The sequence below is a fragment of the Phascolarctos cinereus genome, unplaced genomic scaffold (genome assembly GCF_003287225.1).
Source record: "Phascolarctos cinereus isolate Bilbo 61053 unplaced genomic scaffold, phaCin_HiC Scaffold_4;HRSCAF=312, whole genome shotgun sequence".
In the NCBI taxonomy this organism is placed as follows: domain Eukaryota; kingdom Metazoa; phylum Chordata; class Mammalia; order Diprotodontia; family Phascolarctidae; genus Phascolarctos; species Phascolarctos cinereus.
Window position 1 is genome coordinate 85,825,620 of NW_027555847.1, and position 21,674 is coordinate 85,847,293.

The following is a 21,674-nucleotide window of genomic DNA, read 5'->3' on the forward strand; positions in this document are numbered from 1 at the left end:
TATAATCTCAAAGAGGACCCTCACTGCAGCAAGGCAGTCCATCCTTTGATACCTTCCTAATCAGTTTGACATTCTGCTTAGCACAGCAGCTATTCCACACTTTTTCATCCCTCCTCAAATTTCCCATGGCATCCCATCCCTCCACTCTCTTAACTGAGGACTTCATCCTTCACTGAGAAAAATTGAGACCACTGGTAGAAGAACCCTTCTTCTTCCTTCTTCCTCATCTCAGATTACTCCGATGTCTTCACCCTGTTTCTCATGAAGAGGGGCCCTCTTCTTGCCAAGGGAAATACCTTGAACCCATCCCATCCTTTCCTCTCCTACACATTGCCTCCACAATCATTCCCACATTCCCTCTGATCTTCAATCTCTCTCTTATTTTGAAGTTAAGGAAATTGAAGCCTAGAGAGGTTAAGAGTCTTGTCCAGGGGCAGGGAACCTGCGGCCTCCAGGCCACTTGGGGACCTCTAGGCTCTCAAGTGCAGCCCTTTGACTGATTGGATTGAGAACCTAGAGGGCCACATGTGGCCTCAAGCCTGCAGGTTCCTCACCCCTGGTCTTGTCCAATGTCACACAGCCAGTAGGTAGATGAGCTGAGATTCAAAACTAGGCCCTCTGACCTAAATTTGAATCCAGTCCACCTTTCCACCACATCACACTGTATGACATCCACATTGTGAGTTATCTGTAGCCTGGTTTTAAATATCAGGAGAGAATGCCATTATCATGTTATAGGCTTTTAAATTCAATTCAGTAAACATTATTAAAATGATCCCTATTTGTAAGGTTTTGGTGGGTCCTCTTGTTTCACCAGTACTTATTAAGGAGATGCACACTATTAAGGGGCGGGTAGGTGGTGCCATAGTGCACAGAGCAATGGGCCTGGAGTCAGGAAGACCTGAGTTCAAATCTCACCTCAGACACTTAACTAGCTATGTGACCTTGGGCAAGTCACTTAACCTCTGTCTGCCTCAGTTTCCTCATCTGTAAAAATGAGCCGGAAAAGAAAAATGGCAAACAACTTCATTATCTTTGCCTAGAAAACCCCAAATGAGGTCACAAAGAGTCAAACATGGCTGAAAAGACTGAATAACAACAACAACAACAACACTCTATTATGAGAAAGGCTGCATGATTCAGGGGACAGTGTACTGCATTTGGAAGCAGAAGACCCGAGTTAAAATCTTGACTCTGCCACTTACTACCTGGATGATCTTGGGCATGTCCTTTTACCTCTACATTTATTTTTCTCCTCTCTAAAAGGAAGGAATTAGAGTAGGTGATCTCTAAGGCCCCTTGCCACTCTCCATCTAGGGTTTCATGGTTATAATCAACAAGATCAAAACATAATTCAGAAGGAAACCATATTACAACATACATGTATGTATCAAGTTTCCCCTTTCTCTCCCTCCCCAAACCCTTTACATAGAGCACTGCCAGGCCACATCTGTGTGTGTGTATATAATATATTCCAAAGATAAATCAAGGGGCGACTAGATGGCGCAGTGGATAGAGCACCAGCCCTGGATTCGGGAAGACCTGAGTTCAAATCCGGCCTCAGACACATAACACATACTAGCTATGTGACCCTGGGCATGTCACTTAACCCCATTGCCTAGCCAAAAGGGGGGGAAATAAATAAATAAAACTGGTTTTGGAGTTATCTACTGCTTTTATGCCATTAAGCAAATTATTGCAAAAGTGGTGGGAGTGGGATCCTAGACTGTTGACCCTAAGAACTGGAAGGGCCCTTAGAGCACAGAACATACAATGTCAGAGCTGGAAGGACCCTTAGAATGTACAACACACTATGTCAGAAAGGGATAGGAGATCATATAGTTTAATTCCATCATTTTGCAGATGAGGAAATAGAAAGCCAAGGAGGAAGGGATTTACTGACCCAAGAGCACATTAGGAGCAAAGCCAAGACCAGAATCCAGATCCCCCTGCTCCCTGTCCCTGGGCTAATTCTGCTATGCCTCCCTGCCTGTGAAGAATGGAAGAGAAGTGTGGCCTAGGGAAATCATTTGCTTCCTGGGGGTAAAGCCTCTACCAAATCTGCTTCCTTCCCAAAGAAAGCTCCTGGCATCTCTGGGGATCCTAGCCTTCCCAATCCCTTGTTCCTCTCTCACCACATGCCCTTTGAGTTAATAAACTGTTAATCAGTTTAAATGTTTCCAGGTCATTTCCTTCAGAGCAGGCAGGCAGCCAGGCAGGTGGGTGCTGAGCTGAAGGCACTCTGTGTCTGTGCCCTTCAAAGGCCCACACAACTGGAAGCCCAGTGGAGCAGGCCCTTAATAACTCAGAGGCTGCTGAGGAAGGTGACTCCTGGGGAGCCAGGCCTCTGTCTGCTCCTGTCCTGGAGTTGCCACCAGGCTTGGTTGCTTGTCCCTCACCACCACCACCCCTTGCAAAAAAAAAAAAAAGGTTTTTAAAAAATCCAAAACGTGCCATGCCAGATTATGGGCTGCTGGGTTTGGGACATTGTTACAGCTAGAATTTAAAGAAGAAAAGTTGAGAGAAGAGGGTAGGTGGGGATAGGGCAAGGACTAAACCAAAGCATCCTTCTCATTAACTTGCTTATCTGTTTCATCATTGAGGGCAGAAGCCTAAGTGGCTGAAATTCAATAGAAAGGCTTTCAAGGATATTTCTTCAGAAACCCCCTGGATTCTCAGGAATCCTTTTTTTTTTTCTTGGAGGGAGATAAGAGAATAGTCAGAGGTTGGGGCCAGACCAGGGGCCAGGGTGACAGATTTGTAGGGACAAGAGAATGGATTGAGCTTGAAAAGCTGCCTCTTGCTGCGGAAGACAGAACGTGGCATCTCAGAGTTTCCATGGCCTTTAGAACATAGACTGTGAGTGTGGTCCTGAGCAGGGTGCCTCCATTCTGAATGTAAATGAGGATTTTGTTGGGGGAGGGTGTAGACCTGTTCTTCCTTTGTCTCCCAGAATGAGGGGGATCAGAAGGACTCAGGGAAAAACTTGTGGTTTGATAAGTGGCATGGCTACCCCACCCTCCTCTGGGGCTGTCATTTGAAACTCCTGAAACTCCTGTCTCTATAGTCACGACATTGACCATCATCTAATGAAGCAGTTTCATCTTCCTGAGAGCTACTAGGATTGGGTTTGCTTGACTTTCTCCACCTCTTCCTCTCTACCACCTTTTCTTCTTCCCTCCTTCCATCTCCTGATCTCATTCTCACTCTCCACTCCTCCCTCTTCCTTCCTTCTTCCCTTCACCCTCCTCCTTTTCCTCCTCCTCCCACTTTTCTTCCCCCTTCTCTCCATTTTCCTCCCTCTTCCCTCTCCCTCTCCCTCCTCACCCTTCCTCCTCACCTTTCCATTTCTCTTTCCTTCCTCCCTTTGTCTCTTTCTCATCCCAGTCCCTCTTCCTTTACCTCCTTTTATCCTCCTCCTCCCCCTTCTAATGTCCCTCCTCTTCCTTGACTCTTCTCTCCACATCCTCACTTCTCCTCACCTTCTTTCTCTCTTCCCTCTCCCTAACTTCCTCCTCTCTTCACTTTCTCCTTCCCTCCTCCTCACTCCCTCTTTCCTCCTCACATCCCTTCCCTCCTCCTCACTCTTCCCTCCCTCTTCTCCTCTCCTCTCCCAGCTCCTCACTTCCTCTTTCCTCCTCCTCCCTCTCACCTCCCTCCTTCTCCTTTCTCCTCCTTTCCTTTTCATTCCTTCTCCACATAACTCCCCCTCCCTCCTCCTCACTCCCCCATCTTCCTCAGTCCCCCATCTTCCTCACTCCCTCTCCCTCTTTCCCTCCTCTCTTCCTCTCCTCTCTTCCCCTCCCTTCCTCTCCTCTCTCCCACCTCCGTTCTTGTCCTCTCTCTCCTTCCATTCCTCTCCTGTCTTCCCCCTCCTTTCCTCTCCTGTCTCTCCCCTCCCTTCATCTCCTCTCCCCTCCTCCCTTCCTCGCCTCTCTCCTCCTGCCTTCCTCTCCTCTCTCCCCCCTCCCTTTCTTTCCTCTCTCCTCCCCCTCTCCTTCTCTCCCCCTCAGACAAAGCCCAGCCTTCTACCTCAGGGGAGTCTGTTCTCGGCACTGCCTCTCCCTGCCTTGTCTCTAATTGGCACCTCAAAGCTGCAGGTAATTGCCTCAGTAAAAAGACTACTTTTAAAGTGGCAGGAGCATCCATGGGTTTAAGTTGTTATTGTTGTGGAATTTTTTTAGTTTCTCTAATTAACATTCCGGGTAGAGGAGAAAGCTCAGGGCACTCAGCAGTAGCTGCCGCAGCCGCAGCCTGGCAGAGATCCGCGCTGTGTGCGCCGTTTCCTCCCTCTCTGGCTCGATCCCGGGTGCAGCTGCTTACCTGAATGCCCCTCGTGCCTGCATTGGCTGCTTGGGGCCGAAGGCCGGGCTGCTTTGGTTCCACGGCCAACTCTGAGAAGGAAGGAGGGGACCAAAAGGGGCCCTGAGGAGCAGAGCACTCTCCAGAGCTAACCATCTCCCAAACACCAGGCCAGAAGTCACCAGGACCGGAGCCAACTGGGAATTGGCAAACCAGCCGTGGAGAGAGATTAGTTAGTCCGTCATTTGCTTTCTGCAGAACAGCAAACAACAAACACAGTCATGGATGGCAGTAATGAAAATCCACTGTCCAGAAAGCAGAAGGTGACAGTCCCGCTGTCCTCTGCTCAATCTGATACATTGGATCCAAGATCTAGAGCCGGCAAGATGCTCAGAGGCCATGTAGCCTCCCAAGCTCCACTGAGGGTTAGGGCATTGGCCAACAGCACACAGGTAGCATGCCCATCCAAGGTGACAGGTCATCTGGCCTCATACCTTATTGTTCTTCCACTGTACAATGCTGCCCACCATGTTTTAGGAAGGATATTGACAAACTGGAGCACATCCAAAGGACCGCAAATAGGATTGGGGGTGGGGAGGACTAAAGATCAAGCTATGGGACGGTGGACTAAAAGAACCCAGAATGTTTCTTTTCTGCAAAGAGAAGAATTAGGGTCAATCTGGCCTCTGTCTTCAAATATTTGAGAATATTCTGAGAAAAAAGGAATTTAACTTATTATGCTTGGCCTTAGAGGACCAGGAAGAATGGAAGTGGTTTACAGGGAAACTGAATTTGGTTCAATGCTTAAAAAAAAAAAACCCACAAACTTCCTAGCTTTCAGATCTGTCCAAAAGTGGAGTGAGCTGCCTCAGGAGGTAGTGAGCTCTCCATCCCTGAAGATGTGACTGCCACCCCCTCTTCAAGTCCCTGTCTGCTCTCTAGTTGTGTGATAAGTAGGGTTGAGACTGCAGCCAGGATCACGGTGTCTGTGTCTGAAGGGTACAGTGCTCAGGTTAAGAATGTAGCAGAAAATGCCAGGCTTCCCTCACTGGTGATTTGGACAGGGTCTTGAAGCTAGGGAGATGATAAAATCTGAAGGTGATGGGGGTTGGTGTAATGGGACAGATGATATCAGGTCATCAGGGAATGTCTGATAGAAGATGGATCCTAGAATTCAATTCAATTCGCAAACATTTACCACTCACTCACTATGAACAAGTGCCCAGTAACATGATGGCCAGAGTTAAAATCCCAGCTCTGACATTCATTTGTTGTGGGACTTTGAGGTAATCTTTTTACCTCTCTGACCCTCAGTTTCCTCATCAGTAAAATGGAGACAACAATACTTGCTATTGAACTTAAAAGATCAAAGATTTAGAGCCAGAAGGAACTTGACAGGTTATCCAATCCCTTCATTTTACAGATGAGGAAACTGAGGTCAGTCCAGAAAGACTGAGTAACTTAATCAAGATCATATCAGCAAAAAGCAGCAAAGTCAGGATTCTAATTCAAGTCCTCTGGCTCCAAATCCCCATTCTTTCCCCAATGCATCACTTTTGTAAGGAAGCGCTAATGCCACTCCAAAATCACTATGTAGGTGTGGACTGTTATCATTATTGTCATTGCCTGAGGAGCTCAACAGTTCATGAGGAATGAGAAGGAAATGACATACATGAATAACTATGGATAAGATTGGGGCAAAGGAGGGACCCAAAGCACTCCAGGAAGATTTGAGGATGGGGGATCACTTTCAGCTGGGGGAATCTGGTGAGATTTCATGGAAGAGATAGCCCTTAAGCTGGGTGGTAAGGAAGAAAAGGATTTCCCCAAGCAGAGATGTTGAGGTCCTGTGTTCCAGGCACAGGGGTTGACCAAGGTGAAGCACAGAGGTAGGAGAGAGAGACATGAGACTGGGGAACCATGAGTATTTCATTTTGTTGTAGAGTACACCAAAGGAAACAAGTATATAGAGAGGTTGAATTAAATGTAGCTGAAGAGGTCAGGTGGTACCAGTTTGTAGGAGACCTGGCTAAGGAGTCTGGAAATCATTTAAGGTTTAAACAAAACATATAATATCAAAGCTAAAAAGAAAATAAAAAAGACTTTAGAGGTCATCCAGTTTTACCCCTTCCCTTTATAGAGAAGGAAACTAGAAACCCAGAGAAGGCAAGGGGCTCACCCAAGGTCATGAAGCCAGTCAGGGACAGAGCAGGGACCAGAACTAGGGTCTCCTGACTTCCAGTCAGATGCTCCATCTTATCACCAGATCAGCCTCAAGGACACTCCTCTTGCAGCTACAGACCTGTTGATTTCTGGATGATTTGGACAGAGTACACAACCAGGTATCACATGGTAGGGAACTGACTAGCGGTTCTGTTGCCACCTACACAAGGAAATACAAGAGGAAGGGGGGAACAAACCAAGGCTGAAAGTTCATCCTTAGCTGAAGGAATCCATTCAAGGAAGTTCATAATCACCTTCCCAGGAGAAGTGGAAGCTGCAGCAGTGACAGGAGACAGAAAATCAATAGGGTGGCCAAATGCAGGTTTGACATCAGTCTATCAGGCCCAGGGGCTAAAGCCTCCTTGGAAGAGCCGTAAAGCTATTGGAAAACATTAGGTTCCTTTCCTCAGGTCTAAGGAAACAGATCTTGCTTCTCTCTAAGCTTTCTATTTACTTCTCCCCCCAAAAAAATATTCCCACCCTCAAAGCAAGAATTTGGACATTAGAGATAGCAACTGGTTAGAATCTAAGAACCATCTTTGACTACCAGATCTAGGAGGAAATTTACAATACAGAGGTCAAATTGCCAGATCTGGGAAGACTCTTAGAACTTAGAACAGGAAGTGTTGGAGCTGGGAGGCCTCTTACTTAGAACATAGAATGTTTGAGCTAGGAAGGTCTTAGAACATAGAACATGGTATGCTATAGTAAGAACAAAGGGTGTAAGATGTGAATTCTAGAAGAGACCTCATTTCACAGATGGGGAAATTGAGGTCCAGAGAGGGGAAGGTGTTGACCCATAGTCACACAGCTTGTTAATGCCAGACTAAGGAACCAAAGTATCCTGACTTCCAGTCCAGTGCTCTCTCTATTGCATCACGGGCATGAAGCAGAGTAGAAAGGGCAGTGGGAGTCAGGAAATCTTTGTTCTCTACTGCCAGGTCTGCCATTAACAGTCTCTGGGATTTGGGGTAAGTCACAAAATGAGATGATCCTCTTCTGATCCCTCCCAGTTCAGCTCTAATAGTCTGTGGTCAGCCTACAGGGACCAGAGGATTTAGAGTTGGAACAGACTTTAGTAATCAATCTAACCCTCTCATTTTTCAGAGTTTGAAATTTAGACCCAGATGGGAAGAGACTTTCTTAAGAGACATAAAAAGAAACATGAGTAAGAAACATCCTCCTTTAATGTCTCTTTAGAGGTGCCCTAAGATTTTTTAGCACTTGGTGATAACTCACAAACTGAATTATTTGAGATTTGGTCACCTGGAAACATAGTTTGCTAGGCCAGGGAGTAATTCCCAATATCTCCCTGTGTGTTGAAGTGAAGCCCTGGTGACCTTTTTCCCATCCCAGGAAGGCGTCTTTCTGTCTGGGCTGTGCTTTATCACAAGAGCTGAAGTGTTAGAGATTCTGCCTTCTGCCTGGAAGTCAAGTGAAAGGACAGTCCAGCCACTTAGCCCCCATCAGCCATTGAAATCGGACCCCACAGGACAAGTGTGGAAGGATGGGTAGAAAAAAGGTTTGTCTGGTTGAGTGAAGAGGACCCTCTTCTTGGAGTCAGGAGACCTGGGTTCCAGTTCAGGCTCTGTTACTTGCCGTAGGACCTTAGACCTCTTTGGGTCATTTGCCTCTTTGAGTCTCATTTTCCCCCTTTAGGGCTGCACCGTGTAACTGTGGGCAATGAGAATCTATTGTTAAATGAGTGAATTGGATTGAATGCCTTGTGAGGTCACTTCGAGTGTTGAATCTTCTGCTCCCTTCTACCACTGTGCCTTCAGTTTGCATTCTAACTCTACCCTTGGTTGTAACTATAGAGAGAGGATGGAGGAGGGGATGCAGTGGCACCACCAGTCAACCACGACCAGCTAGGGAAGACTTGTTTGGATGTTGATACCCTGTCCCATGGGCACAGGAAAATGTGGACACTGGGGGGATACTCAGAGAAGGGGTGAAGGCTGTTTGTAAAAACACAGGGAGGGGCAGCTAGGTGGTGCAGTGGATAGAGTACCCACCCTGGATTCAGGAGGACCTGAGTTCAAATCCAGCCTCAGACACATAACACTTACTAGCTGTGTGACCCTGGACAAGTCACTTACCCCCATTGCCTAGCCAAAAAAAAAACACACAGGGAGCTGGACCTGTGTCATGTGACAGTGTAGATGAGTTGGAGACTGTCACTGATACCTCCGCCACCTGTTGCTGTGACTGCAACCTCCCTCACCTTGATGACGGGCAAAAGAATAACACAGCCAACATTTCTGTGGCAGTTTAAGATTTATAAAGCACTTTGCATATGTTATATCACTTGATTCTCCCCACATCCCTGGGAGGTGGATGCTGTTACCATACCCATTTTACAAATGAGGAAACTGATGCTGGGCAAAGAGTAAGTGACTTCCCCAGAGTCACACAGCTAGTGTCTAAGGCAGGATTCAAACTCAGGTCGTATAGACTCCTAAGTCCAGTACTCCAGCCACAAAGTCACCTAAGCAACTGCATGATAAATTAATTCTTCATTTAGTATGCATTTATTAAGCACCTACTCTGCATCGAGTCCTGTGCTAGATGCTGGGGACACAATAAAAACAAAACAGGAGCCTTGCCCTCAAGGAGCTTACACTCTATTGAGGAGAAACAACACATACATGTAAAAGTAAACAAAAATACTTGTGATGTTGAGGGGGTAGTTGTTGAGGAGAGGTCTAACACCAGGGTAGGGGGTGAGGAGAAAGGAGGATTAGGATAGACCTCATGTGGAAAGTAGCACTGAGCAGAGCCTTGAAGGAAACTAGGTACTCTAAGAGATGAAGGGGATGAGAGAGTGTACTATGGGCATGGGGAGTGGGCTCTGCACAGGCACCAGAATAGGAGGTGGAATCATGTCAAGGGAACAGTAATTAGTCCAGTTTGTCTAGAAGCATAAGGAAGGCTGGCAGTGCCAATGGGAACCAGATTATGAAGGGCTTGGAATGCCAAATAGAGGCATCTGCATTTTATCCTAAAGTCAATAAGGAGCAACAGGAGCTTTTAGAGCAGGGTGATGACTTGAAGGACTAAGAAATGGCACAAGCCAAGGAGCAAAGCATGTGTTCTCGTGGGTGAATGGGGAGGTGGACGGAGCAAGCTACAAAAACCTGAAATTGCACCCCGGCCTGATACCTGGATTCCAGCCTTGGCTCTCAAATCCTCAGTTTCCTTGTCTGTTAAACAGCAGCAAGAATCCCTGCCCTGCCTCCCTTGTAGAGCTGTCGTGAGGCTAACATGAGAATATATAGAAGAAAGGCTCTGTGTGAAGGGCCATTATTTTTCTTCAGGCTGGTTTCATGTCTCTCACCATCTCTCCTAGCCTTTCTCTGCCCTCCTTTTCTTCTAGACTAACATCCTCAGACTTCTTTCTCTCACTGTTCCTGTCTTTAATCTGCTTCTCAATTTTCTCCTCTCTGATGCCCTTGGAGGTCCTCACTCCAGAGCCCTTTCATTCACACTAACCTCTCTTTTCCTCTAAAACTAGTCCCCTGCTGCACTGTGGGCAACTTGAACTCTCCCCTGGCACCCTGCAAGGTTCCAAGGAGCCCTCACTGCCCTCCCTTCACAAGTACCCGCCCCCTACCCTCTCCCTCCCCAGAGCAGGATGTATGATGTGTGATGCATCACATGCAACATGCTACCCACAGTGCAAATTGTTTTGTCTGTCAAGGCACCAGGGAGACCAGTGTCACTCTTATCACTGCCAGCCTGATTATCCCTGACGCCCGCCGGAGCTGACATCCTGTTAATGCAATATAGACACCACAGTGATTTTAATCGGAGCATGAAATATAAGCACTGGGCGATGGGAGACAACATTTCAGAAGGGGCTGTTTGTGTGTGTGTGTGTGAGAGAGAGAGAGAGAGAGAGAGAGAGAGAGAGAGAGAGAGAGAGAGAGGAGAGAGAGAGAGAGAGAAGGAAGTACCTCAAAACCTCAAACAATAAAACCCTTCTCCCACGCACCAGCTATTCCACTCTAGGGGTGGTTTGGGGTGAATGAGAGGAGACAGAATCTTCCCCCCTCCCTGAATCTCATGAATGCTTCCACATTGCCTGGCTCAGATAAAGGCGAGAAGAGGCTTTTTCAGAAGAATCGGAGCTTTAGGGCCTGATCAATGGTCATTTGTAAGGCCACTCTTGACATTCAGAGCTAGACTCCAGAGGCCTATCTCAAAGGCAGGTGCCAACTCTGTCCTTCATGAGTCTTTGAGATAGGAAATTCCGGAAGGAGAGGAGGAAGATGAGGGGGGCGGGCAGGGGAGAGGCAGCCAGTGCCTTCTAGATGAAGCCTCTGTACTATGTAGTAGCAAGATCTCTGGCCTGGGAATCGGGAGGCCCAAGTTCTAGCCATGGTCTAGTTATATGTCCTTGAGCAATGCCTTCTTTGAACAAGGCCTCAGCTTTCTCAATGGAGATGGTTGGACTAGATGCCCTCTAAGCCCTGCCCCCCCAAGCCCTGACATTCCATATTCTATGATTCTGTCACCCATGGGTCCAGAGGGTTTCTCATTCTTAACTCCAGTGGGCCTCAGTCTGGGCTGGCAGGGAAAGAAAGATGAACCTCAGTCTTCCAACCCTGACTCTCTGAGTTAGGGAGAATGGAGGCTGACTCTGTTCCACCCACCTCCTTCTTTGTAGGTGTCTGTTAGTCTAGTGCAGTATTTTCAGAGGCCCCAAAGAAAGTCCCAGTTATTTTGTAAAGCACCAGGACTTTACAAGTACCCTCCTCCCACCTAAACCCCCCACCCTGTATGATCTCATGGCTTTGGCCACACTGGCCCTCTACATGACCCAGTCAGCACCATTGCTGAGGGAGGGGGTGGGGTGGTGGCATTGGCAGCATTCAGAATTATCAAGAAGGATGAAGTTCAGGGGAGGAAGGAAAGCTGAGAGAAGTGAAGACCCATCCCAGGGAGACTGAGGAACTTTGGGGGCTATGGAGACAGCCTGTTGTAGCGCAAAGAACACTGGCTTAGGTCAGGGAATAACTGAGAATGCCAGATTCAACATCTTATAGCCACACGACTGGGCGAGTCAGTTTTGTCTCTCTTTGCCTGAGTTTCCTCATCTAATGGGAATAATACTCCGGATACTATTTATCTCCTAGCGCTCTTGTATGAAAAGCCATACTAGAAATAATGTCATTGCTCCCCATTTGGGAGAAGAGAGAAGAGCCAAAACAGGGTGCCTTCACCTCCAGGAAAAGAAGCAGGGAGAAAGGGAGGTGGAGGGTGGCCGGGGAGGCCTGGGGTGGCTGTCTCACAGGATGTCTCTGTCCCTATTCCTTTGGCAATTCCTGCTTGCTGGGTTTCTGTGCACAGGTGTTTTCCTTGGGCAGGTCTGTGAGGAGGCCAGGCTTGGGGCCCCCTCATTCTGGTTCTGAGGGTCCCTGGAGAAGGGCTTCCGTCTCTGACCTAGATCCCCCCCTACTTTTGCCCCTGCCCTCAGCAGGGTCAGACTGCCCTTAGGCTGGGCCTTCTCCTTGAACGGGGCCCTCAGGAGTCCTGACTGTACAGGTCGAGGAGCTGCTACTTCACAACACATTATTTTATTCGGCTGTTTCCAAAAAAAAAAAAAGAGAGAGAGAGAAAAAAGGAATTGGCAGGGGGTAGGGGAGTGGAAGAGAGAAAAATTACTCTGGCCACATCAGACTGCCAGCATTAACCCCTGGGAGTCTAGCCCCTGGGGCTGCTGCATGTATACCATGCACTGCCGCTGCCTTCCTGCCACAAGGACACCCTGGGGAACCACTAGCAGCCCCAGGAACTTCCCAGATTCCCCTGCCCTTTCCCTGGCCCTCTCGTCCATTTTTCCCTCCTCCCCTTTCCTTTTTCCCCTCTCCCTCCCTCCTTCCCTCTCCTTTTTTCTCTCTCCCTCCCTCCTCCCCTCTCCTTTTTTCTTTCTCCCTCCCTCCTCCCCTTTCCTTTTCCCCTATCCCTTCCTCCTCCCCTTTCCTTTTCCCCCTCCCTCCCTCCTCCCCTCTCCTTTTCCTCCTCTCCCTCCCCTCTCCTTATTTCTTGCTGTTCAGCTGCCTGTTTATCTCTCTCTCCATCTCTCTGTCATTCTCTCTGTCTTTTTCTTTATCTCTTCCTCCCTGTCTTTTCCTCTCTATCTCTCTCTTTATCTCCTCCTCCACCCCCTGCTCATTCTTCCTGTCCCAAGCTCTACCCCCACCATCCCTGCTCCACCACCCTCTCCTGCACCCACGGGTTTGACCTTTGTCAAAGCAACTGGCTTCAGATGCCCAGGTGCAGATGCTGGAGGCACAGACGCTTAGAGAACTGTTTATCAACCCACACAGAGACAATACAGTAACTCAGAGACACACAACACACACAAACACACACACCCTCAGAGACAGCCTACTGCAGTAGAAAGGGCCTCAGGTTGGGTTCTAGGCCTGTCTCTGCCATACGTTCTATGTAACCACAACGGCAGGTCTTTCTTCTCTGGTTACCTCCTAAAATGAGGTCACAATCCCCATCTATCCCCCTTTATAGGCTCCATTGATTTGAGGATCCTCTAAAACCATTTGTCTGGGGTTGGGGGGGGGGAGAGACAAAGGGCTGTCCTTGGCACTCAGGGATTCCTTCTTCTACCCAAAGTAATGAGAAGCAACCCTCCACAGAGAAACCAGTGCCCACTGGAAGCTCTGAGATATAGGCAATAAGTAAAAGAGAGAGACTGAAAGAATAAGTCTCCACAGGCTCGTAGAAGCCAGCAAGTCCAACCTTCTTATTTTGTAGATTAACAAATTGAGATTAAAAGCGGTCATGGGAGTCAGTGGCAAAGCTGTAACTTAAGTCCAGATTTCCTGACTCCGTTCTCCATCTCACACATCCCAGTTTATTCTGTGCAAGGTTCTGACCAGTGGCTGTTGGGAAAAGAGGAAGCCTCATTCATGTGACCTGAGGAAGTCAGAAGGGGAGGCAGCCCCTTCATCTTTTTCCAATATACCTCACTTTCCCCAGAAGAACTGCTCTCAGACATAAATGTCTGCCTCTCTGTCTTTGTCATTACACTTATGCTCACTGAAGGCAATTTGAAATGCACGGGGAAACTCCAAATTTAAAGGAAACCTGTTGGGAATTACTCTGTGAAATTAAGAATCCTTATATAAAAGGTGAATTATACCTGAATTTACCTTCTGATTTTCTGAGAGGCAGCATGGTACAGTGGAAAGAATAGCAACTACTATATGTTCTAAGGGAATATAGACTGGACCCAGAATCAGAGAGACCTGGGTTCAAGTCCCTCCTCCAACAATTACTAGCTCTGTGACACTAGGCAAGTCAACTTTGCCCCTCTGCCTCAGTTTCCTTGGCTGGTATATGGGCATAATAATATCACCTAATTTTCCAGGTTGACATTAGGATCAAATGACAATATAATTTAAATAAAATATTAAATAATTTAAATAATTATTAGAAATAATTTGAATATTAAGTAAATAAAATTTAAATATTAAATAAATAAAATAAAAATGATATTTAAAAGCCTTAAAAACCTTAAAGGCTGGAAGAGACCTTAGAGGGTCCTCTAACATAACCTCATTTTTTCATAAGAAAACAGAGACCCAGAGAAGTTAAATGACTTCCCCAAAGTCAACCAGCTACTAAGTAGCAGAGTTTGGATTTGAATGAGGGTCCTCTGACTCTCACTCTACCCAAGAAGGTCAAAGTCAGAAAGAAAGATCCCATACCTCAGTAAAGTCCGACATAGTGAGGATTGTGGTCCAGACCACAAAGACTATTCCTATGAGGAAAGAAAGCATTCCCAGCTCCACAAAGACTTCTCCCCATCTACAGAAAGATGTCCTCCTTAATTGGGCTCTAGTTTGAGAGCTTAAAATGTGTTGCCTAGAACTGAATGGAGTTCTTTAACTAGATCACAGCACAGTGCCACACTCAGATTGGGCTCTGAAAGTCCTCACCAGTGTATTAGATCTCCCAGATGTTAAGACTATCACCATGTTCTGTGGATGCCAGAGACGTGGAGAAGTCCAGGAATGTTTAGTGTTCTGGTAGTTGACCAGATGACCTTGGCTCCATTTCCACTTAAATACCTGGTGACCACCACTCCCTCTTTGATTTTGAAGTGTGCTCATAGATGAAGAGTTGGATAATGTCTTCCATGTGAACCATTCCATGAATGATCTAATTCAAGAATGATCTAATTCAAGAATCTCTCTCCCTGCCCTGTTGATCCCGGGACACTTAGACAAAGAATATGTGGTTTAAGGGAATCCTGTGGGGAGTTATTCTGTGGTCCAGACCACAAAGATTATTCCTATGGGGAAGAAGAACATTCCTGGCTCCAAGAATCCTCAGATCCTTGGACCTCTCCAGGATTATAGTAACCAAAGAAAATTATGGAAAGAAGAAAGTTCCTGAGATCTTGATCAGTACTTCCCTATTTCAGCTCTGCCATGGAAAAATAGAAAGTCCCACAATCTGAGTTGTAAGGGCCTCAGAGAGTAACTGAACAGGAAGCCCCTCTAACCTCCTCTTAAAGACCTTCTGAGTACCTTCTGAGGCAGCCCATTCCACTTTAGGATGACTCTAATTGTTAGTAAGTTTCTGTTTTCATTAAGCTGAAATTTGCCTCTCTGAAGCTTCTACTGGCTGCTCCTAGTTCTCTGCCCGTCGGGGCCAAGTCTAATCTTTCCTTCAAATATATGAAGGCAACTATCAAATCCAATCCCATGCCTTCTCTCCTCCAGGATAAACAATCTCAGCTCCTTCTACTGATCCCTATATGGCACAGTCACCATGTTCATCATCTCACTGTGAATGTGCTCCAATTTGTCAACTTCCAATTTAGCATAGCCTAGAACAAATTGTAGTTCTTTAACTAGATCACAGTAGAGCAAAAATCATATCTCTCTCATTCTGGACACCATCCTTGGTTATCATAGGATCATAGTCTTAGTGCTAGAAGAGGCCACGGAAGCCATTAAGTTTAATTCCGTCATTTTACAGTTAAAGAAACTGAGGCACTCAGAGACTAAGTGATTTATCTGGGTCACACAGCTAGTAACTATCTCTTAATCTTAATTGAAGATCACATTTGGTTTCTTGGGTACTGGTATAGACCAGGCCTGATTCAGGATGATCTGGTGCTTCAGGCTCAAAATTGTAACAAAATGAGACAGCAGTAGACCATCAAAAGATTTTCTTAGCCATAGCATGGGAAAGGATGTTCAGCAAGGACACAGCATTGATTCCATTGAGCTTCCCTACCTTTCTGTATTGGCCATATTGGCAAGCCAGTCAAGTCTGAGAGAGAAACTCCTGCCTCCTTGTGGCTTTAGTACTTAAACCGTTAGGAAGCTATATGAGTACTCTGAATCTTTATCCTATGAATCAGTTAAGATTCCAGAATGGTCTTAGAAAAAACTAGCCTAGGAGGCAGCTAGGTGGCGCAGTGGATAGAGCACGGGCCCTGAAGTCAGGAGGATCTGAGTTCAAATCCAGCCTCAGACCAAACACTTGACACTTACTAGCTGTGTGACCTGGACAAGTCACTTAGCCCCAACTGCCTAAAAAAAAAAGCACAAAAAAAAAACCCTAGCCTAGCCCCCATGAGAGTTGTCATAGCATGTCACACTTTTGTCTAATATTGACCTGAAGTCCATGAAAACCACCAGATTTACACTTGTCTCCCCCATTCTGAACACATTGGTTTTCTTGAAACTAAGTATGGGATTTATGTTAAATGTCCCCCTATTTGGCCTATTCATCTAGTCTAGGGTGGGGACCCTGTGGATCCAAGATGGGATTCAGTTAAAGGACCACACTTGAGGACCACAGGGCCTACACGAGGCCTCGAGGCCGCAGGTTCCCCACCCCGATCTTGCCTGTCAGGCTTTTAATAGATCTTGACTGACTCTGTCATCTACCTTGTTAGCTTTCTCTCCCAACTATCAAATGTATAAATTTGATAAGCATATTGTCTCTGCTTTCATCCAAGTCATTGATAAAGATGTCAAGTGATATAAGGGTAGGGATAGGGCCCTGGGACACTCCATAGAGACCTCTAATAGGTCCGTAGGACATCGACCTATTAAATATTACTCTTTGGATCTGGTTTGGACCCCTAGCTGTGTTGTCCTCTCACTTACATCTCTCCAGCTTGTCCACAAAGATAGCATGAAAGATTTTGTTGAATGTTTTGCTAAAATCTCTTTACTAAGCAGTGGTATTCCCGTTTTTACCAGTCCATTAAAAATGTCAAAAAAAAAAAATAAAAGCTCACCTGAGCTCAGTTGGATAGGACCACTTCTGAGCCATTCCTGAACTCCAGCCATCAGACTCGACCTCTTCTTTCCCACCAGAACCTTAGACTCTGACCCTGGGATCACTCTGGGACCTGGCTCTCTGATGGGTGAACTTTCACTTTCTCTTGCCCAGACCCAGGTTTTCACATCATTTTTAGCCATTTCCAAACCATGCCACCACCTTCCCTCTCCCCTTTCAGCCCTTGATTGATATATTGCCTTCTCCTACTAGAATGTAAGCATCTTAAGGGCAGAGGCTGTCTTGTTTTCTTTTGTTTGTATCTCTAGTGCTAGACATAGCTTGTGGCACCTAGTAAGCACTTAATAAATACCTTATCAATCAATTAGTCAACATTTATTAAGCACTATTGTGTGCCAGGCACTGTGCTAAGGGCTAAGTTATCATTCATTCATTCACCTATTGTTGATGAAGCTATAATGGTTCTTTGTGAGTCCCTTTCCCAGTACACTCCAATCACTTCTTTAATGTTAAAATTTTGCCAGAAAGCAAACTCGAATATGCCAAAGGATTTGAAACTTACCCTTTTCCCTTTTTTGAAAATCAGGACATTTGCCTGTCTTGGTTCCTGCAGCCCATCTCACAGTTTTCTTTCTTTTTTTAGTGTTCTGTTGCCAGCGTTTGCTTTTTACACTACAATCATGGTGGCAACCCTGGGAGTAGGTCTCAGACTCAGGACAGGTTGGGTTTAATTCATGCCTCTGGCACATACTGGCTAGTCCCCATGGAAAGCCAGATCCCCTCATAGTGCCCCCAGGCAACTGTAAGTCAAGAGAACATTGGCTGATGTGCCTTGATGGAAGGAGCTTCTTCACAATGAGTTCAATGAAATCATTTCCCAACACACAGGCTGTCCCCCTTGCCTACGATGTTCTCTCTCCTCACCTCTACCTCTTGGAATCCCAAGTTGCCTTCAAGGCTTAGCTCCAGTGCCTCTTCTACCTGAGTCCTTTCCTGATTTCCCACTCCTGCCTCCCCATTGTTTGAAGTCTCCTACTCACCTGAACTAACTTTGTATTGGAGGTGTATTATTTTGTATTCGCAGTTCTTATCTATATAAGCTGCCCTCCCCCACCACACACACCACATATGCACACACCAGTTGACTATAAGCTCCTGGAGGGCAGGAGCCATTTTGTTTTTGTATCCCCAGTGCCTAGCACTTAAATGCTTGCTGAACTGAAATGAAATGAATTGGATTGGATATATACTAAAATCTTTGGAGCAGCACTTTTTGGAGTAACAAAAAACTGGAACCAAAGTAGGTGGCCCTTTATTAGGGAATGGCCAGAAACAAAAAAACAAAAACATGGCATGTGAATGTAATGGAATATTGCTGTGCCATTAGAAATAGTGACTATGAATCCATAGAAACAGGCATTTGGAGCTGAGTGAAGTCAGCAGAGCCAAGGGAACAGAAGATATAGTAACGACGATAATCATACAAACTAAATAAAGCCGCTAAAAAAAGGTGGACTTTATATTATAGGCAAAGTTTGGTCTTGGTTCCAGAAAATGAGTAGTGAACCATCACTTCTTCCCTTGAGTGTAGGGGGTGGTGGACCACAATTGCAGATGGCTGCACATGCAGTCAGCTGAAAGTCAATCACTGTCTGTCTGTTTCACTTAACGGATTTTCTTCGTTATAAGAAATGATGCTTTTGGGCTGGGGAGGAATACTGGGAAGCCATACCAGTGAAAGGGAAAAAAGCACCAGTAAAGCTTTTCTTTTGGAAGAAAAAGAAGGGAATTTGGAGTTAGAGGACTCATATGGAATCCCATTTCTTTTGTGTGTGTTTGAGCAAATCATTTTCCCTCTCTCTGTTTTCTCCCCTTTAAAATGAGGCGTTTGGACTAGGTGACCTCTAAGAAAGGCACCAGGTTCCAGCTCTTACATTCTGTTCTTTTTTTTTTTAAGGCAACTGGGGTTAAGTGACTTGCCCAGGGTCACACAGCTAGTAAGTGTCAAGTGTTTGGTCTGAGGTCAGATTTGAACTCAGGTACTCCTGACTTCAGGGTGGGTGCTCTGTCCTCTGCGCCACCTAGCTGCCCCTCTTACATTCTGTTCTGATCTAAGCTCCCAGTCCCTTCAAGCTCTACACCATTTTGTTGCTGTTGTTTGACTTTCCTTCTGTCTCCTGTGGAGGAGAAACAGATGTGTGACAGATGTGTTCATTAGCAGAATCTTCTGCTCTTTTCTAGTGATAAAGAAGGAAAGCCAGAAAGTAACTAGGGTAGGGGACCCAAAATTAAGGAAGACCACTGCATTCTCCCCCCTCAAAAATAGTTGTTTAGAGCCTTGGAAGGGAGGACTTTCTAATATCTGCCTTTTGTCCTAGAAAGCCTGTAATGCATTGAGTCAACCTTAAATATAAAGATGGTGGTCCTAGAATTCCAGAGTTAGCAAAGGTTATACCTAGATGAGACTTTAGAAATCAACCAGTTCTCAGGGGCAAAATATTGAATATCATGTCAGACACCATCAATGCATTCGTTGATTTCTCTGAAAGAGACTTTTTCTTTCTCATTCTCAGCTATGAGGTGGGTAGAGAAGAGAGATATTTAGAAATGAAGATGGTACAAAAATAAATTATGCCAATGAAAATACTGTCTAACTACTCCTCCTCCATTTTGTAACTGGGGGAACTAAGGCCAAGAAGGAGTAAAATGCACCAGTTCATCCAGCAAATTAGTGGAAGAGCTGAGACTAAAACTCAGATCTTCTGTCGACAGGATGTATTCTTTGAGATTTTTCTCCAGTAGTGGGAATGGGCTATAAAGAGCCATCCATACTCTCCTTACTGCATCTACAAGCTCACCTCTAATCTCTTCCACAGACTGAGCCCCTAACCCTAGTCACAGGCTGGTCCCTGACCTTGTCCACACATTGACCCAACTGCAAACCCAAACAAAAACCATGCCCCTGGTCAGACTGACCCCTAACCCTAATCCTACACTGACCCTTAACTCTAGCCCCAGGTGGAACCCTAGAACAGCCATCTCATAACCATACGCCCTCGGTCACAAAGGGAACCAGACAAATCCCCTCAACCCTCCCCGCCCCCCACCTTGACCATGTAATCTCCAGAAGGAATAAGATAGATTAAACTGTAAAAAGGCCTTAACCATCCGTGAGGACTGAGATATAGTAGAACAAGTGGGCTCAGGGGGTTGTGAGATCTTTCTCTAAAATCTTTCAGGGTAGGCTAACACCTCACCTGGCAGACATTTCTTTGGATTTGATTAGGGACCATAGAGGCTGGAGTCTCTGGATTGAATTTCTCTTTTGAAAGGGCTCTGAGATCCTAGGATTTGTTTATTTTTAAACACCATATCAATGACTATATACTCTTAGATCTAAAAATACAAGCATTCCTCTTTTTTATACATTCCTGAAAGTAGTGTGAGCATGAATCAAAACTTTGTTAATCAAGCTCTTACCTCTTTGCTCATGATTTTTCCATGTTTCTCTTCATTATTTCTCCATCGACAGTGGACAAGGGCCACCGCCCACTCTTATCAGGTTGTCCTGTAGCTGTAAACAAAAACTTAAATTCATTGAAATAAGTCCATTCTTGAAGCAGAGAATTCTTTTATAAGAATCACTTCTCCTCTAGTTCATCTGTTTTGTGGGGAGGGGAGAATTTTGCACAGTGAGTAGAGTGATGTTCACCTGTGGGTAGCCTGTGAGCCATGCTCACACCTGTGTCAGGATAGGGATAATGGGGTGCTTGGGTGCCTGTGCTTGGACCCCAATTTCTCCCTAGCCTTAGAAACTATCCCTGACAGTTTACCTCCAGCCCAAGGACCCTATCTCTGTCAATGACTCATGAGTGGGCCCAGAGAGGCAAACTATCTCTCCCTGTTACAAGAACAAGTTGACCTCTGTAGAATTTCCCTTGTATGAACAGGACTATCTTGTACCCGCAGAACTATCAAGTACTGACGCCCACAGTTACCGTATACAATCCAGGAGGTCAAGCTATAGACGTCAACTCCTGAAACGATCTTGTTACAGACATAACGGACCAAAAATATATCCTTTAGGAACCCTCTCTTCCCCCCCCCCCTTCAGTTTCCAGTAGGGAATGACGTAGTTGTATATTATCATCTAATTATCATACTTGGCACACAATCCACTATTCTTTCTATATAAGCTTTAGCATCATTCCTGTTAGGTTGCAGGTTCCCTAAGGAGCTCTGTCCACCATGGCAGAATTCCTTAAGAACCTCTGCCCACTGTATAGCCTAACAATAAATCTTTGCCACCTTGACTTAAAGAATGCTTGAGTCTGTGAATTCATTCCAGACGACCCTGTCCTATACTCCGGTCCTTGAGAAGTCTGAATCTCTCAGACTACAACAAGGATGATGGCTGCTTTCCTTTCTAGAACTTCAGTTGCAAAAAGAAAGAATATTCCATTTTAGCGTCCCATGATTGCTGTCTTCCAAGACTTGAAGATCTGTCAAGGCAGAAGACTTGTTTTGCTTGGCTCCAAAGAACAAAATTAAGGGCAAAGAGTGGAAGCTACAAAGAGATGCATTTACACCTGATATGGAGAAAAGCTTCCTAGCAGAGCTAGCCAAAGGTGAACCAAGCTGTTGGAGGAAGTCGATTCGCCCTCATTGAAGGTCTTCAAGTAAAGGCTGGTTTGGGGCAGCTAGGTGGCACAGTGGATAGAGCTCTAGCCTTGGAGTCAGCAGGACCTGAGTTCAAAACTGACCTCAGACACTTAACACTTCCTAGCTGTGTGACCCTGGGCAAGTCACTTAACTCCAATTGCCTCACAAAAAATAATAATAATAATAATAAATAAGAA

At 45.8% G+C, this 21,674-nt stretch overlaps 1 protein-coding gene across 1 annotated transcript in view; it reads left to right on the top strand.

The window, feature by feature from the left end:
• The window catches only part of CACNA2D2 (calcium voltage-gated channel auxiliary subunit alpha2delta 2), a 424,057-nt gene that overhangs the window by 179,373 nt on the left and 223,010 nt on the right, over window positions 1-21,674 (top strand). The gene's annotated exons all lie outside the window — the stretch shown is intronic.